Source organism: Ictidomys tridecemlineatus, chromosome 8 (assembly GCF_052094955.1).
Source record: "Ictidomys tridecemlineatus isolate mIctTri1 chromosome 8, mIctTri1.hap1, whole genome shotgun sequence".
NCBI lineage: Eukaryota > Metazoa > Chordata > Mammalia > Rodentia > Sciuridae > Ictidomys > Ictidomys tridecemlineatus.
Window position 1 is genome coordinate 123,076,827 of NC_135484.1, and position 20,408 is coordinate 123,097,234.

Here is a 20,408-nt window from a genome sequence, read left to right on the forward strand (position 1 = left end):
AAGCTACTCCCTACATGCTGGAGAATGATCAGACAAAAACCATTCTTATTAGTAGAAGTCATGATGATATTTGCATAATTGACACTTTATGCTTCTACCTTTCCTAGAAGCAATTTGTTGTAATAATCCCTCCTTCAAATTGGGTGTCACTCTACTTTATATACAAACAGAGATATGAAAAATTGTGCTCTATATGTGTAATAAGAATTGTAATACATTCTGCTGTCATGTATTTAAAAAAATAAAATCAATTAAAAAAACAACAATTTCTTTTATTCCAAATCCTCACTTAGTATTGTAGGCACAGAGTATAAGAAAATTTGGGATGTTCTGCAATAGATAAGCAATAACAGTCATGTTATTCTCGAATATACTATCTAGATATTCTTTCCTGTACACTGAAATGTTCAGTGGCCATACTGCATTAGTTGACATTAAATGCATATATTGTGCTATAAGTCCATCTAAATTTTCTTTTAGATATTTTTAAATATTCTCAGAGAAAACACCTGTTATACATTGATTTAGGGGTACTGACTTAAAAGAACATTAACTCCATTTTTAAGTTTAGATTATTAAGCTTACCAAAGGAAAAGAATAGGAGGAAAAAAATCACAACACATTTATTTCCTTTTTTCTTTTGTGGTGCTGGGGATTGAACCCAGGAACTTATGCATGCAGGGCAAGCACTCTACCAACTGATCCATATCCTCAGTCCTAAAAGTCTCTGAAAGTATTAAAACTTCTGTTGGAAAGAAAAGAAAGGAAAAACAAGAACAAGGAGAAAGGAAAGCTTAGGAAGGGGGGTGTGGGCAGGGCATCAATGGATCTCTTTTATTTGGCAGCAAAAAAGTTCATTTGTGATTTGTTAAGTTTTTTTGTGCATCTGCATTCTGACCAGAAGGTTTGAAGTTTTTCTGAAGCACACGAGCATCTGCATGTTCTATCCTCTTATAGAATTTCTTCTGTCTCAATAATCTCAAAGCCAAACTTCCCCCCTGGAAGTCCATTTCTGACTCATTGCTCATCTGGATGTGCAGATAGATGTTGTCAAAAATGCCTCTTTTCCACAGATGTTTAAGACGTGGTTTAATATTTCAGTTCCTATTCCCAGTCTTTAGTAAGGTGCAAGACATTCTAGTGTTATGATGGTAAGTCCCTTCTGATTCTGAGAACGATCCACCCTGCAGCATACTGCACCTACAGCAATATCATTGAAACAGGCAAGTTTTGCTAGTTCCTTGACCATCCTTATAGAACTTGTCATTGTAGCTAACTGGAAAGATGACCTGGTTCAATTTCTTCAGCTGTTCAAAATGGTGTGGTGTTCCATCCCCTAGCTCCATCCCATTACTTTTCATCTTCCCACATCTGCTAACGCTGGTTACTAGGGTTATCAAAGCCAGGGGTTCAGGGATCTCCCTTGAGTTTTTGTTTTTATTTATTTTTTCTGTGCTGGGGATTGAATCTGGGTCCTCATGAACCTTAGAGAAATGCTCTACCACTGAGCTACATCTCCAGTCCTCCCTTGTAGCCTTTATGCTCATATTTCTCTAAATGGAGCCTCTGCCTATTTGTCAATTACGTTTCAGGTTTTTGTAGCCATACCTGTCACTGATTCCTTCTGTTTTCTGTGCTGGTAAGTTGTGATTCTGTCTACCTGTCTGTTTCTCTAATTCTGGGGATAACCATTTCCCCTGTGACCTTTCTTGTCTAGGAAGAGTTGTTGATTCCAGTTTGTTTAGCTTTTTATTCATTGGTAGAATAGAGTATTGACTGGAGGATCTGTACTCGTACCAGAGATTGGCAGACTTTTAGGATTGTCTGAGGACTGAGCCTAAACAACTCCATTTTAAAAACTCCAGTTTGACCTGCAGTCTCACCAGGCAACACCCACAGATCCCTCCAGTATGGCCTCAAACAAGTTACTTCCCCTCACCCTGATAAAGAGAGTGAAGCCTCTGGCAGGCTGTGCTCACCTGATGATAAGATGGAATGGCTAGAAGATCAGGGTGGAGACCACCAGACCAGATGTTTCTGACCCCAAGGTAAATGATGCCACTGAGAAATCTGGTGGTAGCTGATAAGGATTGAAAGGGGGGTCAAAAGCCACCAAATTTAGTATAAATGATAGAGCAAATGAACAGAGATTCAGCCAGCCAAAACAAGGATGCACTTGAGCTGGAGAGCCTGATGAGGACATGTCATCCATCACTTGTTCCTGAGCCTCTGCGTGATCCCCCAGCTCTCAAACTCTGTGGCCTTGTCTGGACCTTGGTGAGAGTTGCAACTCCTCCCTACGACCACCTCCTCAACTGGTCATCCACTCCACGCCAGGAAAAGCCTGCCTTGGTTCTGGATCTGGTCACCGCGGTCTTAGTGAGTGTGCATCTGCTGGACTTAAAGCCTAAGGCTTAAGACTTTTGAACTTAGCATGCAGAGGAAATGTGTGTCATTAGCCTCTCATGATTAAGTGTGCTTTGCAGTGCTTAGAATTAATCTAGAATTGTTTGCTGTGAATTCATTATGTCTATTGCAGTGCCTAGCATTAAGGATTGTCATTTTCTTGATTAAGAACCTATAGAGTGAAATTGTATTAAGTAATTTGAGTGAATAAAGCAAAGGAAGGAGCAGAAGCATGTGGACATTCTTTATTTCTCCCCTCGACTGCATACATCACAATTTTGCCCCCTCGTGACACAGATGAAGTTTCCTTTTGATCCATTTGTCTGGTCTTGTATCAGGGTGATATTAACCTCATCAAATTATTTGGGAACTATTTTTTCCTCCTCTATTTTTTTGAGGAGTTTGTGTAAGATTGGTGTTTATTCTTAGAGCAGTGATTGAATTTACCAGTGAGCCATCTGAGCCTGGAATTTTCTTTTTTTTCTTTTTTTTTTTTGAGAGAGTGAGAGAGGAGAGAGAGAGAAAGAGAGAGAGAGAGAGAGAGAGAGAGAGAGAGAGAGAGAGAGAGAATTTTTTTTTTTTTTTTTGAGAGAGTGTGAGAGGAGAGAGAGAGAGAGAATTTTTAATATTTATTTTTTAGTTCTCGGCGGACACAACATCTTTGTTGGTATGTGGTGCTGAGGATCGAACCCGGGTCGCACGCATGCCAGGCGAGTGCGCTACCGCTTGAGCCACATCCCCAGCCCGAGAGAGAATTTTTTAATATTTATTTTTTAGTTCTTGGCAGACACAACATCTTTGTTGGTATGTGGTGCTGAGGATCGAACCCGGGCCGCACGCACGCCAGGCGAGCGCGCTACCGCTTGAGCCACATCTCCAGCCCCCTGGAATTTTCTTTGTGGAATATTTTTACATTATGTTTTTTGTTTGTTTGTTTGTTGTTTGTTTATGTATGTGTGTGTGTGTGCTGGAGACTAAACTCAGGGCTTTTCACATGCTAGGCAAGCATTCTACCTCAGGGCTATGTCCCTAGCCCCTGGTATGGATGCATGTGTCACGCACACACACTATAGATATCCTTATGTATATACATATAAATAAATATATACATGTATATACATATATATTATATGTATTTGGTACTGGGAATTGAACCTAGGGCCACTTAACCACTGAGCGACATCCCCAGTTCTTTTTTTTATTTGAAGACAGGGTTTCTCCAAGTTACTTAGGGCCATGCTAAGTTGCTGAGGCTGGCCTTGAACTTAAATCCTCCTGGCTTAGCCTCCCAAGTAGCTGGGATTACAAGTGTTCACTATTGTGCCTGGCCCCCTGGAATATTTGAAATTATGAATTTAATTTGTTTAATTTACATGTATGGGTTCACATTTCTTATTTTGTCTTGATTCAATTTGTCCAGTTGTGCCTTTAAAAGTATTTATTCATTTTGTGTCATTATCAAATTGACTTCTTGGCATAACTTGTGTATTGTAGTTTCATTATTATTTGTTTAAATTTCCCTCAAAAGACTGCTTCAGTTGCATCTCTCACATTTGGTTACATTTTTTTTTAAAAGAGAGAGAATTTTTTTAATATTTATTGTTTAGTTTTCGGTGGACACAACATCTTTCTTTGTATGTGGTGCTGAGGATCGAACGACGGCCGCAAGCATGCCAGGCGAGCGCGCTACCGCTTGAGCCACATCCCCAGCCCTAGATTACATTTTTAAAAATATTTTTTAGTTATAGTTGGACACAATACTTTTATTTATTTATTTTTAATTTTTTTTGAGAGAGATAATTTTTCAATATTTATTTTTTAGTTATCGGCGGACACAACATCTTTGTTTGTATGTGGTGCTGAGCATCGAACCCCGGGCACATGCATGCCAGGGGAGCATGCTACCGCTTGAGCCACATCCCCAGCCCTTATTTATTTATTTAGTTTTATGTGATGCTCAGGATCAAACCCAGTGCCTCACACGTGCTAGGTAAGTGCTCTACCACTGAGCTGCAACCCTAGCCTCTTGGATTACGTTTTAAGTTAAAAATTCTGATTTCTGTTGTGATTTCTTCTTTAACTCATGGATGTTTTAGAAGTACACTGATTGATTTCCAAATATTTGAGGATTTTCCAGCTATCTTAATGTTATAGATTCTTAACTGTGTTTAGAGAATATACTCTATAAATTCAGTTTCTTTAAATTTACCGAGACGTGTCTTAAAGTCAGGAAATGGTTGGTTATGGAGAATGCTCCATATACACTTAAGAGAATGTCTGTGCTAATCTTGTATGTGGTTACTTAAAAAATGTCAAGTCCAATCAGCCTACAGTGGGGTTTCAATATTCTATATATTTATTTACTATTAATTTTTACTTGTTCTGTTAATGAGAGAGAAGTATTGATCACCAAATATAATTGTGACTATTCCCATTTCCTTTTTATATCTTCTAAATTATGCTTCATCTATTTTCTGTAATATATTTATAGTCATTTCTCCCTTCTGAGACAGGTATTTTTAGGCATTTTCATCATGCTGTGAATACAGAGTGTACTTATGCAGGACTAGGTGGTATGGCTTACCACATACCTGGCCGGATGGCATAGTCTTCTACTCCTAGGCTATAAACCTTTGAAACATGTGACTATACTTAATATTGTAGGCAATTGTAACACAATGTAATCATTTGTATATCTAAATGTATCTAAATAAAGTAAAAAACCGGTATTCCTGTATAGGGCACTTATGATGAATGGAATTTACAAAATTGGAAATTGTTCTGGGTGAGTCAATGAGTGAGCAATGAGTGAATGTGGAGCCCTAGGACCTTATGTACACCACTGCAGACTTCATGAATACTCTATGCTTATGGTACAATAAATTCATTTACATTATTTTCTTCAATTATAAATTAACATTAGCATACTTTTTTCTCTATAAACTTTCTAATTTAAAAAAATTTTTCCTCTTGAAATAAAAGCTTGTTTATCTTAAAACACACATTGTGTTGTAACTATACAAAAATATTTTTTTCTATTTTTAATATTTTTTTTTTACTTATTAAGCTTGTTTGTTTGTTTATGTATTTATTTATTAGTGCTAGGGATTGAACCCAGGGCCTTGTGCATGGGAGGCAAGCACTCTACCATCTGAGCTATATCCCCAGCCTACTTATTAAGTTTCGTTGTTGTTAAAACTAAGACATAGCCTGCCATGGTGGTGCATGCCTGTAATTCTAGTGGCTCAGGAGGCTGAGACAGGAGGATTGAGAGTTCAAAGCTAGCCTCAGCAACTTAGCGAGGCACTAAGCAACTCAGTGAGTGAGACCCTGTCTCTAAATAAAATATGAAATAGGGCTGGGGATGTAGCTCAGTGGTTGAGTGCCCCTTAGTTCAATTCCCAGTAACAAAACAAAACAAACAAAAAAAACCCACCACCAACAACAAAAACACCTAAGACACAAACATACACATTTATCATGGGTCAACACTGAGGATCATAAATATCGTTGTCTTCTGCCTCCACATTTTGTCCCACTGGAAGATCTGCAGGGGCATAAAGCTGTCATGTCCTATAATAGTGCCTTCTTCTGGAATCTTTTCTGAAGGACCAATCAGAGGGTATTTTTATAGTTAGTTTTTTTTTTTTAAATAAGCTTAAGGAGTATACCCTAAAGTAAGGCTAAAAATTATAGTAAGTACATAAACAAGTAACAGTTGTTTATTATCATTATCAAGTAGCATGTACTGTACATAACTGCATGTGCTATATTCTTATACTATGGGTATGTTTACACCAGCATCACCATAAACCTGAAAGTAAAATGTTGCATGACATTACAAGGGCTTCCTGTCAGTAGGCAATAGGAATTTTTCAGTTTCATTATAATCGGAGGGATCTACCATGGTACATAAAACATCTTTATGTGGTGAATGAATGCATTTTAAACACTTTATTATTGTACAGTAAATAATATGCCTACTTTTTATTTTGTGATGCTGGTATTGGAGTTTTAAATTTTTTATTTTGTAATATTTTTGTGAATCCTCTGATAAGTTGCCCATTTGGTTCATCTTTTTGAAGAATCATTGGGTTTCATTGATGCTCTGTATCACTTCTTTATTCTCTATTTCACTTACTTTCACGGCAACACCCCTCCTCATTTAGTTTGCTTGCTTCCTTTTTTTGCATCTCTCTCTTCTTTTGAATTGAACCCAGGAGCTATACCCCCAGCCCTTTTCATTTTTTTTTATTTTGAGATAGTGTCTGGCTAGATTGTTGAGATTGGCCCTGAACTTGGCCTCCTCCTATCTCTGCTTTCCAAGTTGCTAATTTGCTGAATTAACCACCAGTATGCTTGGTTACTTTGCTCTTTTTTCCTTCTTTTGGAGTTAAACCCAGGGGCACTCAGATCACTAAGTCACATCCCCAGCCCTGTTTTGTATTTTATTTAGAGACAGGGTCTCACTGAGTTGCTTGGTGCCTCACTTTTTGCTGAGACTGGCTTTGAACTTGCAATCCTCCTGCCTCAGCCTCCCGAGCTGCTGGGATGGCAGGTGTGGGTCATCAATGGCATTCTTTTTTTTCTTCTTAATGGAAAATTAGATTATTCACTTGAGATCTTTATTTTTTTCTTTTTAAAAAATATTTATTTTTTAGTAGTTGGACACAATACCTTTATTTTTGTTTATTTATTTTTATGTGGTGCTGAGGATCGAGCCCAGGGCCTTGTATGTGCTAGGTGAGTACTCTGCCCTTGAGCCACAACCCCAGCCCTCTTTATTTCTTTTTAACATAGGTATTACAGTTATATATTTCCCTCTAAGTGCTCCTTCATTTGCATCTCTGTAGTTTTGGTGTGTTGTCTCTCCATTTTCACTAATCTGAAAGTGTTTTCAAATTTTGATTTTATTTTATTTTTCTTTGATTCAGTGATTATCCTGTAATGTTTTGTTTCCATTAATGTGTGAGTTTCTCAAATTTCCTTCAGTTAGTAATTGATTCCTAAAATTTTATTCCATTTTGGTCAGAGGACATAATTGAAACATTTAAAAAAAATAACTTTATTTAATTAATTTATTTTTTTATGTGGTGCTGAGGATTGAACCCAGTGCCTCACATGTGCTAGGCAAGTGCTCTACCACTGAGTTACAATACCAGCCCTTGAAACTTTTTCTGTTCCTTTAAACTTATTAGTATTTGTCTTGTGGCCTGACATTTGGTGTGTATCCTGAAGAATGTTCCATATGCATTTGAGAAAAAAAAGTGTATTTTGCTCTTGAGAGAAATGTTTATGGATATCCATTTGATTGGGATAGTTTATGGTGGTGTTCAGATATTCTTTGTTGATCACTTGCTTAACATATTCGTTAGTGAAAGTGGAGTCCTGAAGTCTTCAACTAAGATTATTGTGTGTATATTTCTTTGTTTTTTTAAGTTTCATCTTTATGTCATTTGGTGTTTGGGTGTTAGATGTATATATGCTTCTAATTATTGTTTGTGATGGACTGACACTTTTATTACTGATTAATCTAATTAATAAAATAAAGTCTATTTTGTTGATCATTAGTGTAGCCACTCCAGATTTCTTATGGTTGCTGTTAATATATATCTCTTTTTCACTGTTTTTTTTTTTCCCTTTAGTTCTCAGGATTGAACCCCCAGGGGTGATTTACCACTGAGCAAAAAGCCCTTTTTAAATTTAATTTGAGACAGGGTCTCAATAAGTTGCTGAGAATGGCCTCAAACTCCTGCTTCTGCTTCCAGAGTTGCTGGGATTACAAGAGGGCACCATAGCCATTACTTTCCATCTTTTTTATCTATGTATGCCTGTGAATCGTAAGTGTGTCTAATTAGACAGTGTGTAGTTTAATCTTATTTATCTAGTGTGACAATCTCTGTCTTTTGATTTGCTTATTTATTCCATTTCCATTTAATGTTAAAGAACTTTGTCTGTAATTTACTTTGTCTTATGTCTTTTCTCCCTCTTCCTTTACTGATTCTGCATGTATTAAGTGGATATTTTCTACTATAATATGTTAATTCTAATTCTTTTTCATTATAGTTTTCTTCATGGTTGCTCTTGGACTTACTTTATACAATTTGTCTATCAAAAACTACTTCAAAATTCATACTTAATTTCAGTGAGATATGAAGATGTTATTCTCTATTTCTTCTTTGTTGTGCTGATATTTTTAAACATCATATCAAATTACGTCATAAACCTGACAATATATTGTAAGAATTGCTTTATGCAAATTTTGGAAAAGTTTCTATTTCTTTGTCTCCAAGGTCACTGATCTTTTATTCTTCAGTACAGTCTACCATGAATCCCACCTCACATTTTGTACATTTGACATCTCAGATGCTTTTATTTTATCTTTGGAATTTTGATTGTGATCTTTTATGTGTCTCATGTAACTGCTTGAACATTTGGAATAAATTTATGAACACTGTCTTAATGTCATTGTCTGCTTATTCTAATATCTGTGTGAAGCCCAGTGTTTTCCTGGCAGCTGGATGTCAGGGCTGCCCTCTCTTCCCCCACTCTACTTCCCACACCCTGCACTCCACAACACATGAGTACATTTGTCTCTTCACCAAACAAGATGCTAGGATCATAGGCCCTATATTTCAAGCAATAAATGTCTAAATTAGATTCTGCTTTATAAATCCACAAGTTTGGATTGGAGCAATCACTAGGATTACTAGAACTAAGGGCAGGGAAAAGGGACAGGTGATTAGAAAAAACAAAAACTTAACAGGAATCTATCTATGATGAGAAATTATAAAGTCCCTCTTTTCTGCTAATCCCCAAATCTGGTTCATTTAAGAAGGTTAGGAAGTGGATGGGAAGTACAATCCAAGGAACACTTCTAGAAGGAGGGCAAGAGCTGTATAAATCTGAAAATTCATCTCTTGATGTCACAAATTTCCTGTGTGCAAGGGCTGGCTGAACCTTGTAAGGGTAACACTATAGTTTGGATCTGAAATTTCCTTCAAAAGTTCATGTTAAAGCTTGGTTCCCAGCATGTGGTTCTATTGGAAGATGGTGGGAAAAATATGAGGTGGAGCCTTGTGCGAGGTTTCAGTTATTGGGGTTGTGCTCTCAAAGGATGTCATGTGGCCATGGTTTCTTCTCTCTTTTTTTTCCTCTGCTAGATGCTGCCACCATGACATGCTGCTTTGCCAAAGGTCTAAAAGCAATGGGGACAATTGATCATGGACTGAAATCTCAAACTATTAGCCAAAAATCCTTTCCTCTTGTAAAGTGATTATCTTGGGTATTTTTTTTTTTTTTTTACAGTAATGGAAAACTGACTTAGACAATGAGAGGACAAACAAGAGGGACTAGATGCTTAGGGATAGGCTCGTGTCCACATTTTCTCACATTATACTCCTTGGAACACAGACATGTAAGTTTTTAGAGGCCGGTTGCAGAAAGAGAATTTAGAAGCTTCCCAAAATCTCAATGTTGGGGGGCACTTGAACAAATCTTGTATTTCTCAGTCCCATACAAGGCAGCTATCTCACACTAAAAAAAAAAATAAATAATCAAAACCAAATTCATATCATTCACCGTAAGTGGTGACACTCTGAACAGCCCACCATATACTAAAAATGTACAAATCCAGAGAATCCCCATAAACTAGGAGTCTTCCCTTGCCCTCCCTTCTCTTCCACTTCAAGCCCCCCATGGTCTCACCTTTACAAGCCAGGAGAAATACATCAGAAGCCTGGGAACTGTCACTGCCTGGAGCAGAGCAAAAAGGGCCCATAACAGTTGTGGCTAAAACAGGAATTATGGGGTTGGGTGATCTTCCCCATGGGCTCCTGTCTACACTGTTCCCAACGGTCTCAGAGATCAATTCTCTGCATACTTATAGGCAGCCTGAGTGTAGCTGCCTCATTCTCCACCTGGGGGAAGAAAACATCCTGTGAGAAGCCAGGGTTGATCATGAGTCATGAGGTTCTAAAGGAATTAGCAAATCCTGAACCCTGGGGAAATTTCCAGAACTATGACTTCAGATCAGGAGCAGGATCAGGAGCCATGAGGAAAGAAGAGGTAAAGGGGTCAGGAAACTGTCTTCCTGGAAGGTACCTCATCAGGGACCTTCTTCTGTTACCTGCTACTGCTGGGAATCAGATTCCCATCATCACCATCACCAGAGTGATAAACTTTTCTTTTACACTCATATGCTTTAATAAGAGGCTCCAGGGGCTGGGGTTGTGGCTCAGGGGTAGGGCACTTGCCTTGCATGCAGGAGGCACTGGGTTCAATCCCCAACACCACATAAAAAAACTAAATAAACAAAGGTATTGTGTCCATCTACAACTAAAAGTAGAGAAAAAAAAAGAGGCCTCAGGCAAACAAGGCCTCAGGGTGGATAAGAACTTGTGTGTAGATGGTACTTCCTATTAACACAGGACACCTTTCTACCTACATTTGAAATCCCCTCATGGGACAAGAACTCTGACCCCACTCCTTCCCTACCTGCATTCTTTTTCTTCCACATAATAATACTGACCACAGTTTCAGTGACCACAACTCCAAGGAGAACTAGGCCAGTGATGATTCCCATGGTGGGGATGATGGACTGGGCAGACTGCTCTGGGAAAGGAAGGAAAGCTGAGGGGCCCTATTATGGTTTGGATAGTGTTTGTCCTCCTGGGTTCATTGGAAGTTTGGTTCCCAGTGTGGTAGTGTTGTGGTGGTGGGATCTTTAGGAAGTAGTGCCTAGTGGGAGGTCCTTAGGTCACTGAGGGTCTGCTCTCATAGGACCCTTAGTTCTCTAGAGAACAAATTACTAAAAGAATCTCTCTCCTTTCTATGGCTTCTAGTCTTGCCATGTGATTTCTCTCTCTTTTACTAACTCCTACCATTCTGGTGCCATCTGCTATGAGGTTGTCACCAGAACCCAACTTATGCTAGTGCCATACCTGTGAATCTCCAGAATAAACTTCTTTACTTTATTAAGTACCCATCTTCAGGTATTTCACTGTAGGAAAATTGACCTATTCATGCCCTGATGTCTAGCTGTCATCCCTGATTCTGCTGAGGGTCTCCAGAATGGCTCCTGTTTGCCCTAATGACAGATCTGTGCCCTCATCCCCCTCCTTACCCCATCTCAGAGTGAGGGCTCAGACAGCCCATGATAGTGCACATGGCATGTGTATCTCTACTCCTCTCCAGCGGGTACCTTCACAGCTGCCCATTTCTGGAAGTTTCCATCCCCTGCAGGTCCCCACAAGCTCCATGTCTTGCGTCTGGTCCTCCCCACTGCAGCCAGGTCAGGGTGATCTCCTTAGGATAGAAGCCAAGGGCCCATACCTCAGGATGACTTCATTGTCAGAGATGGGGTGGTAGGTCACATGTGTCTTTGGGGGCATTGTAGAAATATCAGGAAATTAAAACATTTCGCATTATCTCCCTTGGGCTACTGAAGAAGAATTCTTCTGATCATCCCAATAAGTGATGGGACAATTAAGATGGGAAAGAGTGTAAAACCTAGCCACTAGCCAGTCCTCAGTTATCTGGACAGTTCTAGAAGCAGGGTGAGACAGCCCAGGATGAGGTGCCAAGTCTGTGAGAGGGACCTAGAGTTGTGACTTGAGTGAAGTTCCAGGGATTGGAAAAACTGGAATCAGACTTCTAAAGACACTGCTTTGGGGGCAGAGAACAAAGCATGAGAGAAGTCCCTCTGTAATGTCTAAGGTTGCTGCCAGAGTCAAAGGGAACTGCTGGTCAGTTATTTCTGGGACTGTCCAATCCAGGAGAGTGTGAAGGAAAGGTAGAAGGGCCTAGGCAGCAAGAGCAAATTGACAAGTGAGGAAGGAGATCAGGGCAGGGCCAAAACAAAGGAGCATGGAGAGGGTCTTCTGATGAGGTCAACTTCCTGGTTGAGGAAAGTGGACACAAGCAGGGGACCCAATTAGACAGACACTTCCTTACTCCTCCTTCCAAGTGGGGGGTCCAATAGAAAACCTAAAACAGACACCGAGGACAGAGGGGGCATCAATCAATAATATTGAGGAGAACGTGGACAGGGAAGGAGATAAGAATAGGAGGAAATTTCAGAGACCATAAAAAGAGCAGACCCCCGCCCCCCCACACACACCTGATTCCCAGCTCTGGGGCCCTTTCGCTTCGAGAAGTCTCTGTAGCTTTTGTAATAAACTCGCTGCTTGCTTGCTATCTCTGTGTTCTGTCAATTCTTTGCTGAACTGAGACAACGAACCCAGCACCCCTAGATGGTAACAACTGGATCCTTAAGTCATCTCCGAGAGTAATACTCTCTAGTACAGTATTCGGAAACCCAGGGGGATTCCATCCTTTCTGGATTCAGGGGAGAGCGATATTCTAGCATTGGCCCAATTTTACTCCCCTTCTGGGGGGAAGGCAGGCAGTGACATCGGCAGATCATGGAGATACCCTCAGCCCCTGGTACCTGCGCGCTGTAGCTTCTCCTTACTGTACTGGAGGTATCTGCGGAGCCACTCCACGCACTCCTTCTAGAGGTAGGCCCTACAGCGATAATCCTCACTGGATGCCTCCCATTAGCGCTGGGTAATCTGAGCCGCTGCGTCCGCGCAGTCCAGGAGCGCAGGTCCTCTTTCAGCTCACTGTAATCCACCATCGTAGGCGTCCCGACAGTACCCGCGGAGGAGGCGCAGGTTCGGCCCCGGGATGCAGCCACAGAGAGTCTGGTAGGTATGAGCTCCTGGCACCGCCACTCTTGTCAGTCCGGCCCCACGGACTTTCCCCGCGTGACACTGAGGGGCGGTGATTGATCAGAGCCTTTTCCCAACGAAATCGAAAACCCAACTGGAGTGAATCCCTGGGGCTTTCCCCAGGTCTACGTGACCCGCGAGTCCCGCAGCCTTAGGGTGAAGCTGGGCCATTCCGACCCGTTCATGGAGAATGAGGGTGTCTCGTGTCCTTCGCTCTGGGCCCGGGTCACTTACCTGCGTCGCTCTGGTCTAGCCGAGCAGGTTGTTTAGAATCACTTGTGCACTGCGCTTGACGATCCGTGTGTTCCGGTCCCAGTACTCAGGTCCCACCTGCTCCATCCATGGCACCCGCGGCTCTGCCCTGGGATTCACCACGTCGCTATCGAAGTGGCCAAATATTTAAGTCATCCACGTAGCGGATAGAGATGTACCAGGCCTCCCCGCCGCAGGGCCAGGACACAGCCGTGGGAAGTGGAGTGGGAGAAGGAGGGAGTGGTGGGAGCCTGAAGACAGGCAGCAGCTGAGATTTCCTCCCGGCACTGGACCCGGGGATCCCACGTTAGTCGGATAGGAAGGGCGGGCGCTGGAGCCCGTGGGACTAAAAAGGGGCGGAAGGATAAGGCGACCAGGCAGCAGGGAATGAGGTGGGAGGATCAAGACAAGGAGCGATGCGGGTGGGGAGGGTCTGGATCTCCGTGCAACCGCTACCAAGGCTAGATTTCCCCGGGTCAAGTGTCCCCGCTGGACTGTGCCCTCGCCCCTCCCCTAACAGAGGCCATTTCCCTTTAGACCCTGAACTCACCAGGTCTCGGTTAAGGCCAGGGTCTGAGAGAGCAGCAGGAGGAGGGTTTGCAGAGCCAGGACCCCCATCCTCGGGGTCTGGAGGATCTGAATCTCTGCGGGTCTGTGGGAACTCTATAACCCAGAACCGCAGCGATGCCGATTGGCTTCTCTGGAAACCCAACACGCAATGGGAGCGAGAACTGGGACAGCGTCATGCGTGTCCAGGCAGAGGGAAGAGACACGGGTTTGGGAAAGGAGAAGTGAAACTCCTGGAGGTCGGGAATCCCCAGTGTGTGGTTTCCCTAACCCCGCCACCGTTCTAGGGTCAGAGACCGGTTAGAAATTAGTGTGGATTCCCAAAATAATTATGTTTACGTGGACATATTAAAGGTTAAAATCACTCTTAAAAATGTGACTCATTTAGAATATTACTAATAGCATGTTAACATATAATATTTTAAAGGAGAAATAACTATTTCCCAAAAGAAAACAACCACAGTGAGAAAAGTGACCTTTTTGCATTTTACAGTTTTGCAATTTTTTTTTGTATTTCTCTCATTGGAAAATTCTAGACTTTCATATCTTTGGCATTTAACCTGTTATTTTGGTTGAAATATAGAAAAAATGCAGCCATACACAAATATGTAGGAGGAATGTTTTTTCATAGCATTTTAGATAACTGGATATTTACCATTAATACTACACTGAAATGACACAGTGTTAACTTCTTTTTTTTCTTAAAAGTTCTATGAAACAATATCATTGAATAGTTCCTATTCTGTTGCTTTTTAGTACATGGGTTTTTCTTGCATGTTGAATGAACCTTGTGCCCATAATGCATCATATTCTTTAAATTCATGCATGGTTTGATCCAGTGTTGATACATTAAAGTACAATTTATAAAAAAAATCACATGTTGATATTACTGCAGATTTCAACAGAAAAATGTTTTAAGTATTGGGAAGCTGCCAAGTTTATCGTTGTGGATTCAGGTTCTCCAAGATTCTAATTTCTTCTTGAGAGCTTACATTTTATCACTGGCAAAAAATACTATCAATGGATTATCTTAGAGGGAACTGCTTAGGTTATTTTTGACAATGTTGGCCAAATATTTAAGTCTAAGTAATCATAATTTGTCATGCTTTTTTTTAAAAGTAGGAATGTTATTCTGTAAAAAAGGGGGCTACTACAGCTCAAAAAAATATCCTCTTGTCACTGGGTATGGTGGCATAAGCCTGTAATCCCAGTGGATCCTGAAGCTGAGGTGCCTCAGCAACTTAGCCAGGACCTAAGCAACTCATCAGGAACTTGTTTCAAAATAAAATATATTAGGGCTGGGGATGTGGCTCAAGCGGTAGCGTGCTCGCCTGGCATGTGTGTGGCCCGGGTTCGATCCTCAGCACCACATACCAACAAAGATGTTGTGTCCACTGAGAACTGAAAAATAAATATTAAAAATTCTCTCTCTCTCTCTCTCTCTCTCTCTCTCTCTCTCTCTCTCTCTCTCTCTCTCCTCTCTCTTTATAAAAAAATATATATATTTAAAAAATTGTTGACCCTAACACCTTACTTTGGAATGCAGTATTTATGTGTATTTCCCATTTAATCACATAAGATATTGTAAAAATATAAACTCTGGAATGGAGACTTAATAAGATCAATAATTTTTAATACTCCAACCAGGACATGTTCAAGTAAAAACTTCTTTTTTCTTCTGTAACTAAGAGGTGGTAAAGAATGTAATAACTACTATTGATGTTTGGTACCATAGCTTCCATTCTTGCTATGTTTTATTTTCATGAAAATAATGTCTTGGGGCTGGGGATGTGGCTCAAGCGGTAGCGCGCTCGCCTAGCATGCGTGCGGCCCGGGTTCGATCCTCAGCAGCACCACATACCAACAAAGATGTTGTGTCCGCCGAGAACTAAGAAAAAATAAATAAATGTTAAAATTCTCTCTCTCTCTCTGTCCCCCTCTCTCTCTCACTCTAAAAAAAAAAAAAAAAAAAAAAAAAAGAAAATAATGTCTTACTAATGCTGTAAAAATAGTTTTGACTTTCCAGGTCCTGTGAAAGGATCTGAGCACCTCTCAGATCCTTTCACACATCACATGTTGAGAACCAGGGTTTTGAGTAAACCTTGGAGAGTTTGCAGCTGACTCTATCCTCTTTGCCTCTTCTTCATTTCCAGAATTCCTCTCCCTGACCTTGACTCCCTGCCTTCCAAAACTTAGCTAGTACTCTGCTCTGGACTCTTCTACAAGAGAACAGCTCCCTGGAAATGTCATGCTAAAGAGCATGACAGTGTGGGAACAGGACTGGAGGGACATGTGTTTCCCCTTTGGAATTATGAACAGTTTGTATGTGAAAGTATCAAGAAGATGATTCAGTCATGGTGCATTTCGGTTTTGGGTATCCATGTACACCCCCAGTTCTTGGCTCTTTCATTTTAAATGGATCCATGTAGCACCAAGAACAGTGACATTCACTCATCAGACTGTTACAATAAAAATGTTATGGACAGGGTGACTTATAAATGACAGAAATTTCTTTCTCACTGTTCTGGAAGCTGGAATTCCAGTTCAAGGGGTTGGCCAACTCCATGTTTAGTGAGGGCAACTTCCTCATAGAAAACCATCTCCTCACTGTGTCCTCATATGGCAAAAAGGGTCACAAAAGCTTTCTGGGGTCTGCTTAATGAATGTCCTAATCTCTTTGTGACCTAATTACCTCCCAAACACCCAATTTCCAAATACTTTCTCATTTGGTATTAGATTTCAACATATGAAACTGGAGGTACATAAACATGGGGTCTATAATGCTGATACTGTCAAGGGAACATTTTTGATTTTTTTTTAGCTAGCTTTTGTGTTGCTGTGACTGATACCCAACAAGAACAACTTAGAAGAGAAAAATTTATTTGGAATTTATGGTTTCAGATGGCTCTAGATGGCTGATAGCATTGCTCTGGGCCCAAGATGAGGCAGCAGATCATGATATAAGTGCCCGGTGGAGGGAAGCTGCTCAGTGCATGGTGGGGGTCAGGAAACAGAAAGAGTGATGGATGAAGGGACCCTTGGGAAGTAGTGCCCTTCCAGGGCACACCCCCAGTGACCCACCTCCTCCAGTTGTGCCCCACCTGCCTACAGTTACTGCCTAGCCATTTAAACTAGGGTGAACTGATGGTTACTGCTCTCATAATCTAATAATGTTACCTTTGAATATTCCTACATTACCATAAACTTTTGGGGGATACCTCATATCCAAACCATAACAGTGATGACAAAATAATTTTATCTCTCCACTGTTCAACATAGTAGCCACTAGTTATATGTGGCTTTTGAATTCTTGGGATGTGGCCACTGCCCCAAACAGATGAATTTTTAATTTCATGCAATTAATTTTCTAAATAAATAATTCCCCTTTGGAATAGGAACAGTTTGTATGTGAAAGTATCAGGAAGATGATTTAGTCATGGTGCATTTTGGTTTTGGGTATCCATGTACTAAGTTTGATGCAATTTATATGAGAAATAATATTGACCCTCCCACTCCGCAGTGTAGCTAGCAGTTACCATTTTGAGTCCAGTGTCTAGAGTATATATAGAATATGGAAACCATGGATTTTTCTGTGTGACTATGAGATATCTCTAAAATACACCATGCCTAAGAAAGTTAAATGTGTATTTTAAAAATTAGAAAGTACAGACTATCTATAACATAATTTATCACCCCCAGTCATAAATTTTCAAATATGCCCATCTCTAGAACTTAATTCTTGTCTGATTTCATTGGTACACTCAGCATCATTGTTATTTTTAATGGACATAAGGAGGTATATAAGTTTACTCTTAGGCAGAAGAAAATAGGTATTGAAGGCAACATATATAAAGTATCCTGCAGTTCCTGTAGGCATATTTAAAAAAAAAAAATCAACAGAAGATCTAGACCTTGGAACAGCACCTTAGAATTTGCTGTGGTTTAGATTTGACTGTGTCCCCCAAGGGTTTATGTATTGAAATTCAATCCCCATTGCGAGGTCTTGAGAAGGTGAGAGCTTTGGAGTGGAGTCTCCAGGATTAAATACAGGTGGCTACAGAGAGAGAGGGAGGGAGGGGGAGATAGAGAGATAAAGTTGGGGTGGGATATTGCAGGAAGGACACACACACATGTGCTCCCTGTCTTTCCTCTTGTCAAGCTCTGCTCCACCTTGGCATCCTGTTAACAGGAGGGCAATTTCTAGATGGGCCCCTTGGCATTGCACCTCCGGAACTGTGAGTCAAAATAATTCCTGCACAGTCCAGGGCTCTCCAGAAGTGTCTTTATCTCAACCTTGATGTACATTCTCCGGAACGGCCCTCTCTGCCCCACTCATTTCACAGCTCAGTTTTCTTCAGAGCTGTTCCAGAAGGTTCTGAGGGCAGAGCAGCGGCTGGCTTCCGGGTGCAGCCACAGGGTTGAGCACTGACGACTAGAGCTACTTTTTTCTAGTCTCACCTGGATCTGCGTAGGGTCTTTTTGGGCTCCCAGCAGTTATACAGGGCTCTTCACACCAGAGGGCGCTGCCACCCAGTGTCTGATTCTGAAGTCCCAATTGCTATCCAAAATACAAGGTAAAGTATGTTTACTTCCCGTTAAGTGACCTCTACCTCAGGGCACATCTGTGCCTTCAAGACCATAAAGGACAGTTTCCCAGAACTGGAGTGGATCCCACGAATGTACGGGGTGCCCTAAGTCTCCTGGAAAAACCCTGGACTATTGAGTCCTTGTTTTCTTGCTGCTTCCAGGATGAAGGGGTCCCATTCAGGTAATCAGCCCTGGATTCTCCAACCCTAGGATGGAGCAGAGGTCAGAAAGGACCCTGGAGTTTTAGCTTAAAGAGGAGGGAGGCTCCTGGAGAAGGGAAAATAGAAGAATCGGTATACTAAAGAAATGGTGGCCAAAGGGGAAGGAAAGGAATCTAATTGAAAAGGGACATGGGAAAGGCTCGTCTAGTGAAGGGCTGTGTGGGAGGGGTAGATGCATTTAATATGAGGTTAAGGGGCTTCTGGCTGGGGCTGGAGGACATCCTCATTTTTTAAAACCAGGATGATGATTACACAGATGTTAGTTTTGTCAATCAGTAGGTAGATTCCTGCACTTGCAGGTGTAGTATAATTCAAACACACATGAGAGAAATGGGTAAGGAAAAGTCGAGGGAGGGAAAGTGACTAAGGGAATTCTCCGTCTTCTAGAACCAGCCTCCTCCCCCACCCCCACAAAATATGGTAGTGGCAGGCAGAATCAAGGAGGTGAGGGGACAGCCAGGTCTGTGCCCCATGGCAAAGTGTCCAGACCTGATCTCTGATTCTGGGATTGCCAGGGTCCCACTCATTTTGCTACAATGTCATGGGCTTTCCAAGTCCAGCCCCAGGTAATCTGAATAAGCCTTGGTTACCTGGATATCTTAAGTCAGTGGGAGCTGCCATAGAAACCTGGGGCTGTGGGCTGAGAGTTGGCAACACTTCTGGTGGCCACAGAAATGGTATCTCAGAGGGTTAAGAGTAGGTGTGGTAGAAGCTGAAGAAGATATTGAGATACAACGAGATCTGTGATTGGTGGGAGCCCAGGCATCTGCCCAACATCTCCTCTGGAACCCGAGGGTTTTCTATCAACCTCCCCAGACATCCAGAGCCCAGGTCTCCAACCACCAACCCCATGGACATCAATGGTGGACCCTTCTTCAAGTCTATAGCCCTGAGACTCCAGGACACAGAAGTCCTGCCTCTTTTCCCTTTTGGGACCTAAGCAGATGGTCTGTTACATTCCTCACACCCTTGCCACCTCCATTTTTCTAAATGAATGGTCCTGTGGTTCTGATTTTTAGTTCCTGCCTTGTGGCTTCAGAGTTTTTTTTTTTTGCCTGGGGAAGCCCCCAAGGTCTCCATTGGCTGCAGCTGGGACAGGGATGGGAGATTGAAAGTAGCAGTGAATCCTGGAGTTGCAGCTGGGGTGAGGAGGACCTCAGTGTGTCAGCATCCCATGACCTGGCCAGCAGCCCCCTTAACCCTCCTGATTACAAATCCAAGAATTCCCCTACCTTTTCTCTCCTAAGATTCAAGGAGTTTTGGTCTTTGGATTTATTCATCCTTATCAAGTGTCTGAATATCTATTATGTGCCTGGCACTATAACAGGCTCCTGGGATATATCAAACCAAACTCCAGCAACAATGGCTGCCCTTATGGGGCTTACATTCTGATGGAGAACACAAACCATAAATAATAATAACTGAAGTGAAAGATAGGAGTATCAGAAAGTAGAATGATTTAGAGAAAAAGAACAAGGTAGGGAAGATGAAAGAGATGGCTGTAATTTTTATTGCTTATTCTCATTGTAGGCTTTACTGAGAGCAGACATTTGAGCTCAGTCCTGAAGTGGGAGGGTCAGGGAGCTTGTAATTTTGGGGACAAAGAATGTTCTAGGATCACTGTCTGCACATCCTGGCCTAC

The 20,408-nt window shown here is 41.5% G+C and overlaps 1 long non-coding RNA gene and 1 pseudogene across 2 annotated transcripts in view; one reads left to right on the top strand and one right to left on the bottom strand.

Annotated features, from left to right (window-relative positions):
• Positions 1 to 20,408, top strand: part of LOC144366285 (uncharacterized) — a 121,972-nt gene that overhangs the window by 26,820 nt on the left and 74,744 nt on the right. The window lies entirely within an intron of this gene.
• Positions 252 to 14,095, bottom strand: LOC101970430 (N-alpha-acetyltransferase 50 pseudogene; annotated as a pseudogene). Its single transcript, XR_013425305.1, has 2 exons — positions 13,942 to 14,095; positions 252 to 13,518 (listed from the first exon to the last, which is right to left on the bottom strand). The product of XR_013425305.1 is annotated as an N-alpha-acetyltransferase 50 pseudogene (transcript).